The following is a 19,538-nucleotide window of genomic DNA, read 5'->3' on the forward strand; positions in this document are numbered from 1 at the left end:
ACTACATCAACCGCGTTCTGCTAACGCTTCCGTTGTCGATCTACAAGGGTACATAGATCACACTCTCCCCTCTCGTAGCTATGCATCACCATGATCTTGCGTGTGCGTAGGAATTTTTTTGAAATTACTACGTTCCCCAACAACTCTCCAAATAAAAATGGCAGCAATTCTCGTGAGCGCTAAAGTTTCTGTTTTTTACAGCATGATCAACAAGACTTTCCCCAAGTCTTCCCAAAGGTTCTACTTGGCACAAACACTAATTAAAAGCATAGAACCACATCTAAACAGAGGCTAGATGAATTATTTATTACTAAACAGGAACAAAAAGCAAGGAACAAAAATAAAGTTGGGTTGCCTCCCAGCAAGCGCTATCGTTTAATGCCCCTAGCAAGGCATGATGATTTCAATGATGCTCACATAAAGGATAAGAATTGAAACATAAAGAGAGCATCATGAAGAATATGACTAGCACATTTAAGTCTAACATACTTCCTATGCATAGGGATTTTGTGAGCAAACAACTTATGGGGACAAGAATCAACTTGCATAGGAAGGTAAGACAAGCATAACTTCAAAATTTTAAGCACATAGATAGGAAACTTGATATTATTGCAATTCCTACAAGCATATATTCCTCCCTCATAATAATTTTCAGTAGCATCATGAATGAATTCAACAATATAACTATCACATAAAGCATTCTTTTCATGATCTACAAGCATAGAAAATTTACTACTCTCCACATAAGCAAAATTCTTCTCTTGAATAGTAGTGGGAGCAAACTCAACAAAGTAACTATCATGGGATTGAAAATTGAAATCAAGATGACAAGTTTCATTGTTATCATTATTCTTTAAAGCATACGTGTCATCACAATAATCATCATAGATAGGAGGTATGCTTTCATCATAATAAATTTGCTCATCAAAACTTGGGGGACAAAAAATATCATCTTCATCAAACAAAGCTTCCCCAAGCTTGTGGCTTTGCATATCATTAGCATCATGGATATTCAAAGAATTCATACTAACAACATTGAAATCATGCTCATCATTCAAATATTTAGTGCCAAACATTTTATAGATTTCTTCTTCTAGCACTTGAGCACAATTATCCTTTCCATCATACCCACGAAAGATATTAAAAAGGTGAAGTGTATGAGACAAACTCAATTCCATTTTTTATATTTTTCTTTTATAAACTAAACTAGTGATAAAACAAGAAAATAAAAGACTCGATTGCAAGATCTAAAGATATACCTTCAAGCGCTAACCTCCCCGGCAACGACGCCAAAAAGAGCTTGATGTCTACTACACAACCTTCTTCTTGTAGACGTTGTTGGGCCTCCAAGTGCAGAGGTTTGTAGGACAGTAGCAAATTTCCCTCAAGTGGATGACCTAAGGTTTATCAATCCGTAGGAGGCGTAGTATGAAGATGGTCTCTCTCAAGCAACCCTGCAACCAAATAACAAAGAGTCTCTTGTGTCCCCAACACACCCAATACAATGGTAAATTGTATAGGTGCACTAGTTCGGCGAAGAGATGGTGATACAAGTGCAATATAGATAGTAGATAATAGTATTTTTAATCTGTAATAATAAAAACAGCAAGGTATAAAGTGATAAAAGTGAGCGTAAACGGTATTGCAATGTGTTGAAACAAGGCCTAGGGTTCATACTTTCGCTAGTGTAAGTTCCCTCAACAATACTAACATAATTGGATCACATAACTATCCCTCAACACGCAACAAAGAGTCATTCCAAAGTCACTAATAGCGGAGAACAAACGAAGAGATTATGGTAGGGTACGAAACCACCTCAAAGTTATTCTTTCCAATCAATCCGTTGGGCTATTCCTATAAGTGTCACAAACAGCCCTAGAGTTCGTACTAGAATAGCACCTTAAGACACAAATCAACCAAAACCCTAATGTCACCTAGATACTCCAATGTCACCTCAAGTATCCGTGGGTATGATTATATGATATGCATCACACAATCTCAGATTCATCTATTCAACCAACACAAAGGACCTCGAAGAGTGCCCCAAAGTTCTACCGGAGAATCACGACGAAAACGTGTGCCAACCCCTATGCATAGGTTCCCAATGTCACAAAACCCGCAAGTTGATCACCTTAACATAGATCAAGTGGCACGTGGTATCCCATTGTCACCACAGATATCCATGGCAAGACATACATCAAGTGTTCTCAAATCTTTAAAGACTCAATCCGATAAGATTACTTCAAAGGGGAAACTCAATTCATTACAAGAGAGTAGAGGGGGGGAAGAAACATCATAGGATCCAAATATAATAGCAAAGCTCGCGATACATCAAGATCGTATCATCTCAAGGACACGAGACAGAGAGATCAAACACATAGCTACTGGTACATACCCTCAGCCCCGAGGGAGAACTACTCCCTCCTCGTCATGGAGAGCACCGGGATGATGAAGATGGCCACCGGATAAGGATTGCCCCCTCCGAAAGGGTGCCGGAACGGGTCTATATTGGTTTTCGGTGGCTACGGAGGCTTCTGGCGGCGGAACTCCCGATCTATCTTGCGTTCTGGAAGTTTTAGGTCACGTGGGTATATATGGGTGCAGGGAGGACGTCGGAGGAGCCATGGGGGTCCCACGAGACAGGGGGCGCCCCCCACCCCCCACCCTCGTGAGCACCTCGTGTCTCCCCTGACGTGGGGTCCAAGCTCATCAGGTGTGTTTCCTTCCAAAAATAACTTCTCCAGTTGATTTCGTTCCGTTTCGACTCCGTCTGATATTCCTTTTCTTCGAAACACTGAAATAGGCATAAAACAACAAATCTGGGCTGGGCCTCCGGTTAATAGGTTAGTCCCAAAAATAATATAAAAGTGGATAATAAAGCCCAATATTGCCCCAAATAGTAGATAATAAAGCATGGAGCAATCAAAAATTATAGATACGTCGGAGACGTATCAAATAACATGAGTGCAAAAGCGCATAACTTGGTTCACTCGGAGGCATCTCGAGAAAGAACTGTCCGACGTGAGTTCATCTTCGGAACTGGCTGGATTGGCTTCGGCTTCAGCGGCATCAGATTTTCCTTCAGGGATAGCAACTTGAGGCTGAGAGGGTGAGGGCATGTTGGGGTCAGCCACAGGAGGAACACCGGATAGCACATTTCCTTCGGTAGGTTTCTCAGTCGGTGAGGTGGCTTCAGATTCATCAAGTAATTTGCAAAGCTTGAGGTGTAGAAGATCAGTTGTTGGCTCATGATCAGGAAGAGGAGGGGTACTCCATTCTTGAAAATCTTCAATAGTGAAGCCTTTTTCAATATAATCATAGAGTTCTTTGAGATTGACATTTAGGAGTTGTTTCTTGGTAAAGAACTTGCGAAGCAATTTCTAGATCCTCTTCTTGTTTTCATCAGCAATTAGATGCATGATTCTGGTTCGATTGTTGATAGCATTTAGCTCGGAGGTGAGGTGTTCTTTTTCACATTGGTCTTCTGCAATATGCTTCAACAACAGTTGTTGTGTGCGCAAACTTCGAGTTACGTTGGAGGTTGAGGCGTAATCTTGGGATCGCACGAAGGCAGTCGTGGCCCGTCGAACTTCTTATGATAATCATGAGGGCTTGAAACGGGCGATTTGCCTGAAGAAATATCTTTGAGGACTTGCAAGGTATCGCGAATAGGAGGTATGAAGCATTTATGACTTTATTTCACCAGATACACTGTGCACATGGCATGATCAATAATTTTCTGGACCCATGGTGTGAACACTTTGACACAGAAGGGATATTGAATAGAATCCTTCAAAATACGCATAAACATGTCCTCAACATCTAAGATATATCGCTTAGAGATTGCATAGATTGCATTCCGAAGAACATCTGAGATGGACTTATCTGAATTCATCCTGGCCAGAGGGCAAATAGTGTAAGAGAGCAGATGAAATAGTGTCTGATTCTTAAATGTTAAATGCTCAGGATGGGGAGGACTAGTGTAGTCACGAATCTTGTCTTGATCCATGGTGCACCGAAAGGTTTCATCTGATATAACATCAATGTTGTGCACCCGGATTTCAGTATTACCATGCTTAAAGCGAGGGGAATGGAAGTGTGAGATAAAATCTGTGGAAGTGCCTTTGATGTGTTTCCCTTCGGCCATCCACTCCATAATCCATTCTGAGCTGTCGGATTCATCACCAGAGATATACAAAGTAGCATAGAAGTGAAGAATAATCTCTCTGTTCCAAGGATGCTCGAATTTGAGAACTTTGGTGAGGCAGAGATCATCCAGATCTTGCAGCAACTAAGTGAAACAGCTAATAGCTCGCATAGCAGGGATGTTTGGATATTCATGAGGAAATATCTTTCTGCTCTCATAGAGAACCCAAGAGTAATATGTGGCTTGTTCCTTTGTCCAGAAGCGAGGCGATTCCGAAGTGCGTGGTCCATTATACGGACTATCTTGAAAGAATTGGGGGTGCGCATTCCGATTGAAAAGAGGACCTTTGGCGCCAGCTCCTTTCGAGAGCAAAGGCAGTTCTTCACAAGGGAATGGATATTTGAGCTCTTCTTCAGGTGATAAATTCATCACCATAAACAACGAAGTTAGTCCGTCGAGCAGAAACCGATTTTTGTTGAAGGGACCAATATTTGGCAATCTCGTCGTTATGTCGATGGATAACTGAAGCAGAGATGAAGCTGGTGGCACAACAGAGGGAGCTGCAGAGGCAGCAGGCAACTGAGCAGGTTCCTTTCCTTTAGGCACTGAGGCTGAATCAAGCACTAGAGCCTATTATTGAGGTTGATCCACTGGTATCTTCTATTGTGCTTCATGAGCCGGAGAAGCTTGCGGCTCAAAGCGAGGGATTTCACCTTCCTCAGAAACATTCTGCTGGGAAGGAATATCAGCGTGAGTAGGGAGGCCACATGCACTGATTTAGTTGGCCTTAGCGAAGGATGAGCATCCGACTCTCTGACTGGTGGTTTCGAAGGAATAGATGGCTCGGGAGATTTTTCTTTCCGAGACTAATCTTTAGGGCGATCAGGTGACTTCTCTGTCAAAGCAGAAGGTACATTTTTCTTAGAAATTTTCTTTACGCTTCTTCATTTGTTGAGCAGTTGGATCAATATGGCCTTTGACCAGATCATTGTAGCCAGTAACCTCTGCTTGAGGGTCATCATAGATCTTGCGAACAATTTCATCCAAATCAGTGAAACTCAACCTTCTGTTTCAGAGAAGAGTCATTGCATGATTGATGTCCTTGTAGGAGTCTTCGAGTGCTCTAATGACAAATTTGGAAGAAGCAGTTTTCATTTGACCATCCATGTCATTTATCTCTGTAGTAAGAGTGTTGATTTCAACTGCAACATCTCTCATTTCTTGAACAACAGTAGTGGCCTGGGAAATAACTTCGGGAGGGATAGGCAGAGAGGCAATTCACCATCGTATGGATTGTCCACAAACTTATCAAGTAGTTCCATGATAAACTTATGATCATAGTAGTGAGGAGCATCAGACTTGGCAGTAGGAGCAACTTGCACAGGAACTTGCTCGGAAGGAGGTTTAGATGTCAATGGCTGAGTTAAGGTAGGAGAAAACTTAGCAGCATTCTCCTTCGGAGCAGTAGCTTGAGGAGCATTATGCTTGGCAGTAGGGGCCTTGATTTTCTTCAAGTCTGGCTTGGGAATTTGTATGCCTGGCTTTGCAGTACTTACAGGAGTGTCAACTACCAAATCCTTCAAATTGACAACATCTGGGTGAGGAGTTGTATCCACATGTTATTTGATAGTGATAGTGGTAGGTGGAGTTTTCCTTAAAACGACTTCTTCGGTGGTGCTTTTGGAACTATAGGAACCCGAAGATCAGGCAACACCGTTGAAGTAGTGATATTCACTTGCTCGCTGAGAGTAGTAGCAACTTCATCCTTTGTGAGCGGAGGATTATCATCATCAGAAGAATCACTCATAGAAAATTCATCGGCTGGTGCAACTATTTTCTTCTTCGGTGCACTCTTTCGCTTTGATGCAGCAATACTGGGATCATGCTTGTGTTTAGAGTGACCTTCAGATTTTCCTTCGGCCTTTTTCTTCTATACATCATCTTTAAGAAGGCGACTATTCTATTCTTCACGAGCATGTTGCTTTTCAGCTCTCTTAGCTCGCTTGATGGCATTTCGCTGATGCTTTGCAAGCTCATCAGGATAAGGGAGGAATCATGAGCATTTCATGGAGGCGGCGGTCTCTCCCGGGGATCATTTGGCTTGATGAGAGTCCCGGCAGCCACCCCATGGTGGATGAAATGCAAAGTTCTGAGCAAACCGAGGATGAACAAATTCATAATTGAACTATTTGCGAACCCAGTGACGTCGAATCCATTGCAGACGCTTATCTCTTTGCTGCTTTGTTTCTCCTGGAATAGTATTATAATTATCATGCGAGATATATTCAGCTGTGTTTGTATAAGGTTGCTTTCCACCCTTCTTCTTCTTAGGAGCATTTTCTTCTTACTCGTCAGCATTTTGCTCAGTTCTTTTTCGCTTGCTGGTTGATGGGCCTACCATTGGGCCCTTGGCATTCGAAGCTTTGGACTCATCTGTTGTGCCCAGAACAACATCATCTCCCTCAACCATACTCACTGGTCGCGCAGAATCCTCAACTAACTGCATTAACCTGTGAAAAATGATAGATACAAGGGAAAATGGGGACATGGTTACAAATGCTCACATACTATTAACCGGCCGAGAAAAACATTTTGATGAAGAATTAGATGTAGACTTTGAGAAATTTTTCGGATGAAATAAATGTACAAAACAAACTAGTAGGTTCGAAGAATATACTAGTTAACGTGCTAAGCATTCCCTTCGTACGAGACATAACACAAACCCTATATCTGAAATTTTTTGGATGTGAGGAACATCTACAAACCACATTCGCACAAGTTACCTATCAGTGAAGATCTAAGACATGCGGTAAAAACATATTATTTCTACCATGGACGAACTCGAGAGAGATGAATGGAAGAGTGAGTTCGCACTACACATACCCTAACTCGATGATGTGTAGTAGCTATGGTGACGCGGGGAAGAAGATGATCCGCGACGACGAGGAATGACTCCGGCGACCTCTTTCCGACAGCAAAGCGGCGAAGATGATCATCGTCGTCGAGCTCGAGGAGGAGCAGTGCGGTAGGGCTTTGGAAAGAGATGATGGAGAGGAGGAGGAATGGATTTGGGGAAGGTTGTTGATGTGGTATTTATATGCGAGGGGAAATAAACGCTTTCGGTGAATCAGATTGGACGACCACAGTAAAAGGAATTTTGCAATTCAACGAGCCAGGTAGGATGGCAGTTGATGAATAGCACGTGGCAACCGTCACCAAAGATCGTGGTCCTGACTTGGGCAGGAAACCCCAAATTTTGGATGGCTTTAGCCAAAACGAATAAGGTTTAGAAAGAGACTTTAACATGGTCAAGGACACCAGATAAAGTATCATTACCAGATGAAGTTTGAGAATTCATATCAGAACAACATAGACTGGAAGAGATAGAATAGAGGGAAAACAGGGTCCTAGGTATTTCACTCAGACAAAGAAACACAAAAACCGAGAGAAAAGCTATGAGTGAAACACATTTGGATTTAACACAAAATCTTTCAAACGAAAGGCAACTCAACGAATGAAAGTTGTGGTGGTGTGACTCGCCATATAAGAACTGTATGACCCCGAGCGTCGCACAATTATCATGGCACCCGGTTAGTCTAGTTCTTCGTTAATGTATTCACTCTCAGAAAGACAATTTCACTTTGTTGAAATTTTCAAACTCTTCGAGTGTTGTGCACCCATTCCTTATAAGATGTGGAAGTGTTAGTATGGGTGCCAAGTCCAGCTTACTGCGCATTTGCGGAATCTAGGATATTTAGCTCACACTGTAACACACATAATGTTTTCTCATCGAGAGGCTTGGTGAAGATATCAGCGAGATTTTCTTCAGTAATGACATGAATGATAAAATATCCTCTCGAGCAACATGATCGTGAAGAAAATGATGTCTGTCTTCAATATTCTTGGTGCGATAATGTTGCTCTGGATTGTGTGCAATTTTGATCGCACTCTCATTGTCGCAGAATAGAGGAATCTTCTTGACCTTGATTCCATAATCCTTCAGAGTCTGCTTCATCCATAATAACCGAGTGCGACATGCGCCAACAACAATATATTCGGCCTCAACCGTAGAGAGAGAGAGACACACACACAATTCTGCTTCTTAGATGACCAACATACCAAAGATCTACCGAGGAAATGGCATGTCCCCAAAGTATATTTCCTATCAACCAGGTCACCTGCGTAATCTGAGTCTGAATATCAATGAGATCAAAATGCGCTCCCTTAAGATACCATAAACCGAAGGTGGGGGTGTGAGCCAAATATCTCAGAATACGCTTGACCGATTGGTGATGCGATTCTTTTGTGCAGCTTGAAAACGAGCACACATACAAACAGTCAACATAATACCAGGTCTAGATGCACATAGGTAAAGTAAAGAACCAATCATCGAACAATAAGATTTGTGATTGTAATCTTTACCGTACACATCAGCGTCCAGTTTACCATTCGTGGCCATCGGAGTTTTGTAGCCGTTCTGTTTGCAATCTTGCATTTTGAACTTCTTCATATGGTCTCTCAGATATTTCTCCTGAGATATGAAAATTTTGTTGTCCTATTAACGATATTTGTAGTCCGAGAAAGAACTTAAGTTCACCCATCATATACATTTGATATTTCTGGGACATCATTCACCCAAATTTCATACTGCAAGCATTGTTAGTACAGCCGAAAATAATATCATCCACATAAATTTGACACACGAATAGATCACCATCAATAGCATGTGTGAAAAGAGTGGAATCAGTGGATGCTGGCTTGAACCCTTTGTCGAGCAGAAACCTTTTCAAGGTGTCATACCAAGCTTGAGGAGCTTGCTTCAGCCCATATAGAGACTTTTTCAACCTGAAAACTTCGTTAGGAAACTGAGGGTTTTCAAAGTAGGTGGCTGTCTAACATATACTTCCTCATCAATTACACCATTATGGAAAGCACTTTTCACATCCATTTGATAAAGCAGGATATTATTGTAGTTTGCATAAGCAAGAAGAATATGAATTGCTTCAAGGCGAGCAACAGGAGCATATGTTTCACCGAAATTAATACCTTTCACCTGTGTATACCCTTGAGCGAGAAGACGTTCTTTGTTTCTCACAACAATGCAATTTTCATCTTGCTTATTATTCCAGAATATCCATTTAGTACTGATGATATTGTGCTTCTTAGGATTTGGTTTGTCAACAAATTCCCACACATCATTTAATTTGAATTGCACCAACTCTTCTTGCATGGCATTCATCCAGTCGGGATCATTCATGGATTGCTCACACTTGGTAGGTTCTGTCAATGAGACAAAGGAAAAAACTCCCACAGTAGTTAGACAAACAAGTGCGAGAACGGTTGTGGGTCGATAACCTAGATTCTCGAGATCTTTGAGAATTAACGTGGGATCAACTCCATTAGCCACTCGTGGGTGAGGATTTTCATCTTGATGATCATTTCCATTCTCCTCGGCATCAACATTGGGATGAGCACTTGTGTCGCATTTCCATCGGGGTTGCCATTTTTATTGGCATTTTCATTCTGGTTGCCATTTGTGTTCCAAATGGCATTTTCTTTGGCAGTGGCTTGGCGAGTTCTGCTTCGAGTCATGGGGGCATTATCATCGGAAGAATCAGGTGCATTTCCTTCAACTGGCCTAACGCTCCCAATAGCCATTTGCTGAATAGCCTCTGAAATCGGTGGTTCATCTATCATATTAGGCAGGTGCTCCTTTTGGGAGCCGTTAGATTCATCAAACCGCACATTTACCGTTTCCATAACTTTCCTGTAGTGAGAGTTATAGACACGATAAGTATGCGAGTTCAAGGCATAACCAAGAATAAAACCTTCATGTGCCTTAGGTGAAAACTTGGAATTATGATTCATGTCATGAATATAGCAGGGTGCACCAAAAACACGTAAATAAGAAACATTTGGTTTCTTGCTAGTGATGAGCTCATATGAAGTTTTCTTAAGGAACTTGTGAAGATAAACATGATTCATAACATGACAAGCAGTGTTAATAGCATCAGCCCAGAAGCGAATAGGAGTTTTATAATCACTAATCATTGTTCTTGCCATCTCGATGAGAGTTCTTTTCTTTCACTCAATTACTCCATTCTGTTGAGGGGTGTATGCGACTGAGAACTCATCAGTTATACTATTTTCATCGAGAAAATCTTCGATATGAGTATTTTTGAACTCAGTACCATTATCGCTTCTAACATGCTTAATTCGCACATCATATTCATTTTGGTCCTTCTTGGAGAATATTTGAAGATAACTTGGGTGTAGGTTTTGTCTTCGAGAAAGAATGCCCAAGTGTAACGTGAGAAATCATCAACAATAACCAGACCATAATGACTGCCTCCAGAACTTGCATAGTTCCGTGGCCTGAATAAATCCATATGAAGAATTTCCAGAGGTCTTGTAGTGGTCATGACAGTTTTAGATGAATGATGCTTCTTGGCCAATTTGTCGGCCTCACACGCACCACAAAGACGATCCTTGTCGAATTTTACATCAAGAATGCCACGAAGATGATTTTTCTTCACTAGTGTCTGCAAATTTCTCATACCTTCATGACCAAGTCTTCGCTGCCACAGCCATCCTTTGGTTGCTTTTACAAACAAACAAGTTTGGACTGAGGGACCTTTAGAGAAATCTGCAATATATAAATCACCTTTACTATTTCCCTCGAAGACGAAGGAATTGTCAGAGGCCATAAAGACAATGCATTTGGATATAGAAAATAGAACTAGCATGCCTAGATCACATAGCTTGCCAGCTGACATAAGATTGAATCCAAGAGACTGAACAAGTAAAACATTATCAATGGTCTTGTCTTTGAATATAGAAACTTTGCCTAACCCAATTACCTTACCCTTGTTGTTGTTGCCAAAAGTAATATACTTTAGAGATGAACAGTTAAGTTGGGGTCGACAAACAACGACTTGTCTCCGGTCATATGACTAGTGCATCCACTATCCATTATCCATTCGGTACACCTGGAGACATAGTCCAGCAGAAGAATTAGGCTTTCTTAACCACCCACATATTTGCAGGTGGCTTCGAAACAATAGAGCGAGCAGGATATGATTTCTTTCGATAACAATAATTGTTATTCGAAGAAGAATGAGCATAATCAAAGGAATAGGCATTGAAATTCTTTCCAGATGAATGAGTGTAGTGATTGAATGAGGCATGCATGTACTCATTATCTCGAATGAAGTAATGAGCATAATCTGCTTGCATGGTTAATGATGAAGTAATAGGTAATGCATTAGTAGTTTTCCTGGGCATCCATATAGCTTTCTTTGGGGGGGGGCATTCCTGCTGTTTAGTCCAACATAGCGAGCAACAGCGTCACCATGTTGATTTTTGAATAGCTTATAGTTGTCCAGAGAATCATCATAAGAGTATTCAGGGATAGGAGAGTCATATCCCGAGAGCAAAGTTGGATCGAGTGTTTTGCTCTTGGCAGGCACCCTCGGGGGGGTGGACGCGCCCTCCACCCTCGTGGGCACGTGGCTGCTCCCCCTGCTGTGTTCTTGGCAGATTTTAGCAACTTTGGACAAGTCAAGCAATCTTAACACAATTCAAGCAAGCATGCAAAGAGTATATGAGCACCGGAAAGTAAAGCATGCAACTTGCAAGAATGTAAGGGAAAGGGTTTGGAGGATTCAAACGCAATAGGAGACATGGATGTTTTTGTCATGGTTCCGATAGGTGGTGCTATTGTACATCCACGTTGATGGAGACTTCAACCCACGAAGGGTAACGGTTGTGTGAGTCCACGGAGGGCTCCACCCACGAAGGGTCCACGAAGAAGCAACCTTGTCTATCCCACCATGGCTGTCGCCCCATGAAGGACTTTCCTCACTAGCGGTAGATCTTCACGAAGTAGGCGATCTCCTTGCCCTTACAAACTCCTTGGTTCAACTCCACAATCTTGTTGGAGGCTCCCAAGTGACACCTAGCAAATCTAGGAGACACCACTCTCCAAGAAGTAACAAATGGTGTGTTGATGATGAACTCCTTGCTCTTGTGCTTCAAATGATAGTCTCCCCAACACTCAACTCTCTCTCACAGGATATGGATTTGGTGGAAAGAATATTTGAGTGGAAAGCAACTTGGGGAAGGCTAGAGATCAAGATTCATATGGTAAGAATGGAATATCTTGGCCTCAACACAAGTGTAGGTGGTTCTCTCTCAGAAAAAGTAAGTTGGAAGTGTAGGTTTGTTCTGATGGCTCTCTCCACAAATGAATAGGTGGTGGAGGGGTATATATAGCCTCCACACAAAATCTAACTGTTACACACAACTTGCCAATCTCGGTGGGACCGAATTGATAAACTCGGTCGGACCGATTCAACAAAGCTAGTGACCGTTACGAGTTTCGGTGGGACCGACATGCAACTCGGTAGGACGGATATGGTTAGGGTTAGGGCATAACGTAATCTCGATGAGACCGATTACACAAACTCGGTGAGACCGATTTTGGTAATAAGCTAACCAGAGAGTTGGTCAGGTAAACTCGATGGGACCGATTCGCTCATTTCGGTGAGACTGAAATGTTATGAAAGGGAAACAGAGATTTTACATTGCAATCTTGGTGGGACCGATCGCTCATCTCGGTGGGACTGAAACGTTATGAAGGGAAACAGAGAGATTACAATCCCATCTCGGTGAGACCGAGATCCCTATCGATGAGACCAATTTGCCTAGGGTTCGTGGCAGTGGCTATGACATTTGAACTCAATGGCGCCAGATAGAAAGAATCGGTGGGGCTGAGTTTGACTTTTGATTTAGGTCATATGTGGATGTGAGAAAGTAGTTGAGGGCTTTGGAGCATATCACTAAGCATTTTGAGCAAGAGCCTCATTAAGCAACACCTCATCCCTCCTTGATAGTATTGGCTTTTCCTATAGACTCAATGTGATCTTGGATCACTAAAATAGAAAATGTAGAGTCTTGAGCTTTGAGCTTGAGCCAATCCTTTTATCCTTAGCATTTTGAGGGGTCCACTTTTCTCATCCATGCCATGCCAATCATTGAGCTTTCCTGAGATATTAATCTTGAAATAGCATTAGCTCAATGAGCTATATGTTGTTAGGAATTACCAAAACCACCTAGGGATAGTTGCACTTTCAATCTCCCCCTTTTTGGTAATTGATGACACCATATAGATCAAAGCTTCGACAAATGATAATAAGAGTGAAAAAACATTGTCGCTTTGAGAAGTATGTGAAAAGCAAGAGCTCCCCCTAAATTTTTGCATAGTTTAAGATTTGCTTTGGACTGCAAATGCACAATGAGTTAGGAACATGGGTTACTCTTCCACGTCACATACATCTTGGTGGAGCGCTCAAAATGATAATAATTAAATACATGCACTCATCACCAAGCAAAGTGAATGATCATATGGGGATATAAAAAGGATAATGTCATTCACAAGCATTAAGGTAGCATATGATCAAACACATGATCATCCAAGTATCACACAAAAGCATAGAGTATCGCAAACAATCAAATAAACAAAGTTCAACCAATAAGAGAGAACAAAAAGCAATACTCTCTCTATCGAAGCCTATGATCTATACATTTTCTCCCCCTTTGGCAACAAGTTACCAAAAAGTTCATAAAAATGCATAGTGCTAGATCGACTCTCAGGCTTGGTCTTCAGGTGGTGGTGTAGATAAAACGCCAAGGACGAAGGCATCAGTTGATGTAGATGGAGCTGGTGACACTGAAGTTGTAGCTGGTGTAGATGAAGTTGCTCTGGTGTCTGTAACATGCACTACAGCAGATCTCTGTCCTCTGGGCACTCTAGCAAAAGCATCAGTGGTAGACTTGCCCTTCTTCTCCTGCACTTCATCCTGAAGTTGCTCAACAACTGACTGGATCTCAGTGACCTTCACATCTAAGTCATAGAACTTCTGCTCCATATCCTCTCCAAGCTCTCCTGGTTTTGAGTTAGGGTGGCCAATCCCTTCTCAATCCTCAGTGTGGAGGCAATCAAGTAGCCAAGCTGATCTTACTTGCTCTTCAGAAGATACTGAGATGCCTCATCAATGGTTGGCATCTTTGCAGCCTTTTCAGTCCTTGCCTTCTCCCTCTTTGCTTGTGCTTGCATAGAAGATGGTTCATTCTCATCCATCACCACAGTGTTGTCCTCAAAGTCTGGGTAGATGGGCATGTGTTCCTTGTCCAAGAGATATGTGCCAGTGCCCATCTTGGAGTTGATTAGCTCCTAGATCTGTGGGGCATACCCACAACTTCTCTTCTGATCTACAGCTGTTCTCTTTATGGTTTCCACAATTAGGCTCATGACTTTGAACTTTTGAGGCACATCAAATATGTGAAGCAGGTTAATTGCATGGCCTCTGATCATCTTGTGATCACCTGACTTTGGCAAGAGAGTGTGCCTGAGGATCCAATTGATTGTTGGCAAACCTAACAGAAGGTAATGTACTGATCCACACTTGTGTGTCTCAAGAGCAGCATCTGGGATCTCTTTGTACATATGTGCCATGGTGTTGTGATCCTTCATCTTCTTGGCATAGACATCCAAGTCATCTTCATTCTCCTCAGGAGCATTGATCAATTTTGCCCATTCTTCGACTGTTGACTGGTACCTAGTACCTTCAGACATCTAGACAATCCTTCCATCTAGGTAGAAATGAGCTGTGGAGTAGAACTGCATAATAAGCTCATCATTCCACTTTGTGAGCTTCTGAGCCACAAACTCATTGACTCCACATGCCTTGAAGCTGTCATATATACCAGGGAAGTGATCCTCATTTTCCTTAAGGAATTTCCAATCAACCCATCTCATGTCACACACTATGGGCTTCTTGTCAAGTAAAATAGTCTCATAGAAGTCCTGCTGTTCCTTTGTATGGAACCAGTATTCCATAGTAGTCCTTCTCCTGGTGGCATATGGATCAGACTCTCTCCATAGCCTCAATCCTGAATCCTTCCTGATTTTCATGTTCTCTGCAACTGGGTGAGCATCATTGTGATCTGGAATTTTGGGCTTCAACTTTGCTCAAAACAACAGAATCATCTTCTTCTTCAGCAGCTTGAGGCACTGGGGCCTTGTTCTTCTCCTCAGCAGGGATGTTCCTGGTGCTCCTCTTGGGTTTTGGCTTTGGAGCTGGAGCAGCAGTCTTAGGAGCAGTTTTGGGCTTAGTTGGAGCAACCCCTGCCCTTATAGCATCTCCCATAAGCTTTTGAGCTTTGGGTGCTGGTGCTACATCCTCTTCCTCTTCCTCTTCTTCAGAATCTCTCATTATTGAAGATCTGCCAAGCACTCTGGCAGTGGTCTTCTTGACCCTTTCCTTCCTTTTCTTCTCCGCCACAACCTGTTCTTTGGGTGCAGATCCCAAAGTCTCTTGAGTGGATGTTCTGGCCTTTAACATGGGAACTCTCTTGGCAGGAACCTTTTGCTTCATTCCTGGCTTAGTGGCAGCAGCTGTGCCATATTCCTTTTTCAGGACTTTCCTCTTTGAGGTGGCCTCTTCCTCAACAGCCACATAGTCCTCATCCTCAGAATCTGTGGTTCTCTTCTTTCTGGTCCCGATGGCTGCCTTAGGCAAGTTGCTGGGTGTACTCCTGCTTCCTTCATCAAAGCTGCTAGAGGGACTAGTGCCCTCACTTATGTTAACTTGCTCCTCAGACTTGTTCTGACTGTCACTCTGATCTGACATGATGCAAACACTGACAGCAGACCCTGTGAATAGATTATAGATGAGGTAGATTGGATGAGCATCACAAAGTACAGATGTTTTTGCAAAAGAATGAGTTAAAAACTTAGTTTTAGTTTTCCACAGAAAGCATTTCAGATCTACCAATTTGAAAACTCGGTGATACCGAAGCAGCTTTTGGAACCTAAACTAGTGAACTCGGTCATACTGAGTCACAGTTCGGTGGCACCGAGACTGCTAGGGTTTCACAAAGTATTGAACTCGGTCACACCAATTTGCAATTCTCAGTCAGACCAAGAATCACATGTGCAATGGCCTTAGCCAAATCGGTGGAACCGATTTTAACAACTCGATTGGTCCGAGATGATTTCGGCGGAAACCTAACCCTAAATTTTCAATCCATGACTAAACTACAGAGTGATTTCGCTGGATAGAGTGATCTCAATCGTGGCAAGATACATGGCAAAACAATGTGCTAAGAATCGGAGGGGGATTAGCACAAGGATCAAGTCCATACCCTAAGTGCGGTGATGGACCCGCTATAGCGGCAACGGCGGAGACGATTTCCGTTGACGGCAGTGGAGACCAGCGGCAGGAGGTAGCTGGCGATGAGGAGGACGATCCGGAGACCCAGGGAGGCAAAGCAGGCTGAGCGCGGGCGAAGGGGTTCGGAATTTTTTCCAAATTTTGGCCCGGGGATATATATAGCCTGACCCTGTCGGTGTGACCGAGTGGAACAACTCGGTGGCACCGAGATTCATAACTGCAAGCAGTTACTGAAACTCGGTGTGACCAAAAAGTTCAAATCGGTTGCTACGAGATTGAAAACCTAGATCGACTTAGTGATCTCGGTATGACCGAAATGGATGAATCAGTCAGACTGAAACGCACAAAGAAGTTTTGGAAGTTTAAGTCTATGACGAATCGGGGACTCCGAGTGCTCCTCACATAGAGTGGTTCGAATCTGACTTGATCAAACTTTGTGATGTAGCATGAATAGAGTTTGAGACGAGAGAAGCATAGATAGCTAGAGAAGGTTCTTAGGCATTCTTGTCCATCCACTTGGCAAAAGAAAAATGAACCAAACAATCAAAACAACAAGTGGATGTCCTCGAATGAGTAAATTATACAACTAACATGCTCACACAATAAAATGGCATATGAAATATGTGGCAAAGCATGCACAACCAATTCTAGTATCTATCAAGAAATTGGCGATGACTAGGTCATCTATATATGAGTATATTGACTTAGGAGTCAAATGAGAACATTTGATCATAGGTCATACTCATCGTTTAAGCACAAGTGGGGTTACCACTTTTACATAAAGCGTTGTTGTGTTCACACCATTAGAGTTGCTTTAGCTCAATTCTTAGAGTAAAGCTCCCCCTAGATGCGAGATCCCCCCTAAGAGGGATGAACTAACCTTGGGTTTTGTCGATGATGACTCCATGTAGATGTTGAAGATGAGGATGCTCAATGTTGATGTAGATAATTTGGAGCAATCCTTTGGAGTGAGTTGCACTTTCAATACCTACATGGGTTAGTCCCACAAGGAACAAACAAGGATATCCATAGACATAGTGTCAGTGTCAAAACCGGCGGATCTCGGGTAGGGGGTCCCGAACTGTGCGTCTAAGGCGGATGGTAACAGGAGGCAGGGGACACGATGTTTTACCCAGGTTCGGGCCCTCTTGATGGAGGTAATACCCTACGTCCTGCTTGATTGTTCTTGATGATATGAGTATTACAAGAGTTGATGTACCACGAGATCGTAGAGGCTAAACCCTAGAAGCTAGCCTATGGTATGATTGTATGTTGTCCTACGGACTAAACCCTCCAATTTATATAGACAACGGAGGGGGCTAGGGTTACACAAAGTCGGTTACAAGGGAGGAGATCTACATACCCGTATTGCCAAGCTTGCCTTCTACGCCAAGGAAAGTCCCATCTGGACACAAGACGAAGTCTTCAATCTTGTATCTTCATAGTCCAACAGTCCGGCCAAAGGATATAGTCCGGTTATCCGGAGACCCCCTAATCCAGAGTAGCCCTTGAACCAGGCTTCAATGACGATGAGTCCGACGCGTAGTTTTGTCTTCGGCATTACAAGGCGGGTTCCTCCTCCGAATACTCCATAGAAGACTTTGAACACAAGGATAGTGTCCGGCTCTACAAAACAAGTTCCACATACCACCATAGAGAGAATAATATTTCCACAAATCTAATCTGCTGACACGTTTTGATAGCATGACATCATGCCATGGCCCGGTCTTTATTCGAACCGGTTTTCTCAACTAGCGCTACACATATTGCGAGGCGGTTTTCTTGACACGTCTTGTCAAAGCATAGACCGTGTCCCCCTTATTACGGGATTCTCATCAATACGGATGTGGGTAACCCAGCCTATTAGTATGACTCCTTGATTTTAGGCAAGTCCCAAACGGCCACGAGGAGGACGCTTGATATTCATCCTCTTTATAAAGAGGCCGAGGCCTATCCTTTTTCCCTCTCGTGCTCAATCGAATCCTTCCCCCGCCTCGAGTTCCAACACCCAAGGCTCAGGTCAGGCGCTTCGGACCTTCAACCATGTCCGGATCCAACCTCCAAGGTCGGTGGATGCCTTCCTCTGTCACAGAGGAAGACATCAAGAAGCTGAGAGAGGCCAGGTATCTGACCGCTAAAATCTTGCACAGGCTGCCTGCCAGAGGGCAGGTCATCCCCACTCCCGAACCCAACGAGAGTGTTGTGTTCATCTCTCACCTCCTCCGAGGGCTAGGCCTCGCTCTAGATCCCTTTGTTAGGGGGCTCATGTTCCATTATGGACTGGATTTCCATGATCTGGCCCTGGATTCCCTCCTTCACATCTCATCGTTTATCGTCGTGTGTGAGGCCTTCCTCCGCATTACCCCACACTTCGGCCTGTGGCTCAAGACCTTCAATGTGAAGCCGAAGATGATCGAGGGGCGGCACTCAGAGTGCGGAGGTGCCGTAATAAGCAAAAGCGCTGATGCACCATGGCCAGAAGGTTCCTTCCCAGAGGTGTCCAGTTTGTGGCAGCGGGAGTGGTTCTATATCACAGCTCCCCGGAGTTCCAAGTGGGTGGCCGCCCCTGCCTTTTGCTCAGGCCCCCCCACAATGATTGACGTCATGGATTAACAAGGGGCTGAACTGGGGGCCAGTAGATGATGTGCCGGTATTGCAAAGTCGCATCCGAGATCTCCTTGAGAGAGATGTCAGCCTGGTCAAGGTAATGCAAGTCATGATAGTTCGTCGAGTCCAACCTTGCAAACGTCGACCCCTCCGTATGTGGGAATTCAACCCGGAAGGACCGCGAACTATTCAGCACTTCCTCGGCATGACGCTCGAGGAGATGTACAAATTGTTCTTCGGACACCAAATAGAGAGTCCGGACACCACCGAGGATGCTGGTCTGAGCTGTAATCGCCCCGATACCCAAGTAAGTAATCCCATGGCCGAACATGCTATCTTTCTATTTATCATAACATCATTATGAAAAGTCGCTCTTTGACTAGGTCTGGATAACAAAGGCGAAGATGATCAGGTGTTCGGCCCCACTTCTCGAAGGCTTGGCCAATCCAGTACTAGACAGAATGCTCGAGCCGGCGCCTTGTCAGGCGCCCTCAGGGGAAGATGAAGGGGGGAATAAAGAGGCTGAAAGCAGCCCTCACACATCATTC

The sequence above is a fragment of the Triticum urartu genome, chromosome 3, assembly GCF_003073215.2.
Source record: "Triticum urartu cultivar G1812 chromosome 3, Tu2.1, whole genome shotgun sequence".
In the NCBI taxonomy this organism is placed as follows: Eukaryota; Viridiplantae; Streptophyta; class Magnoliopsida; order Poales; family Poaceae; genus Triticum; species Triticum urartu.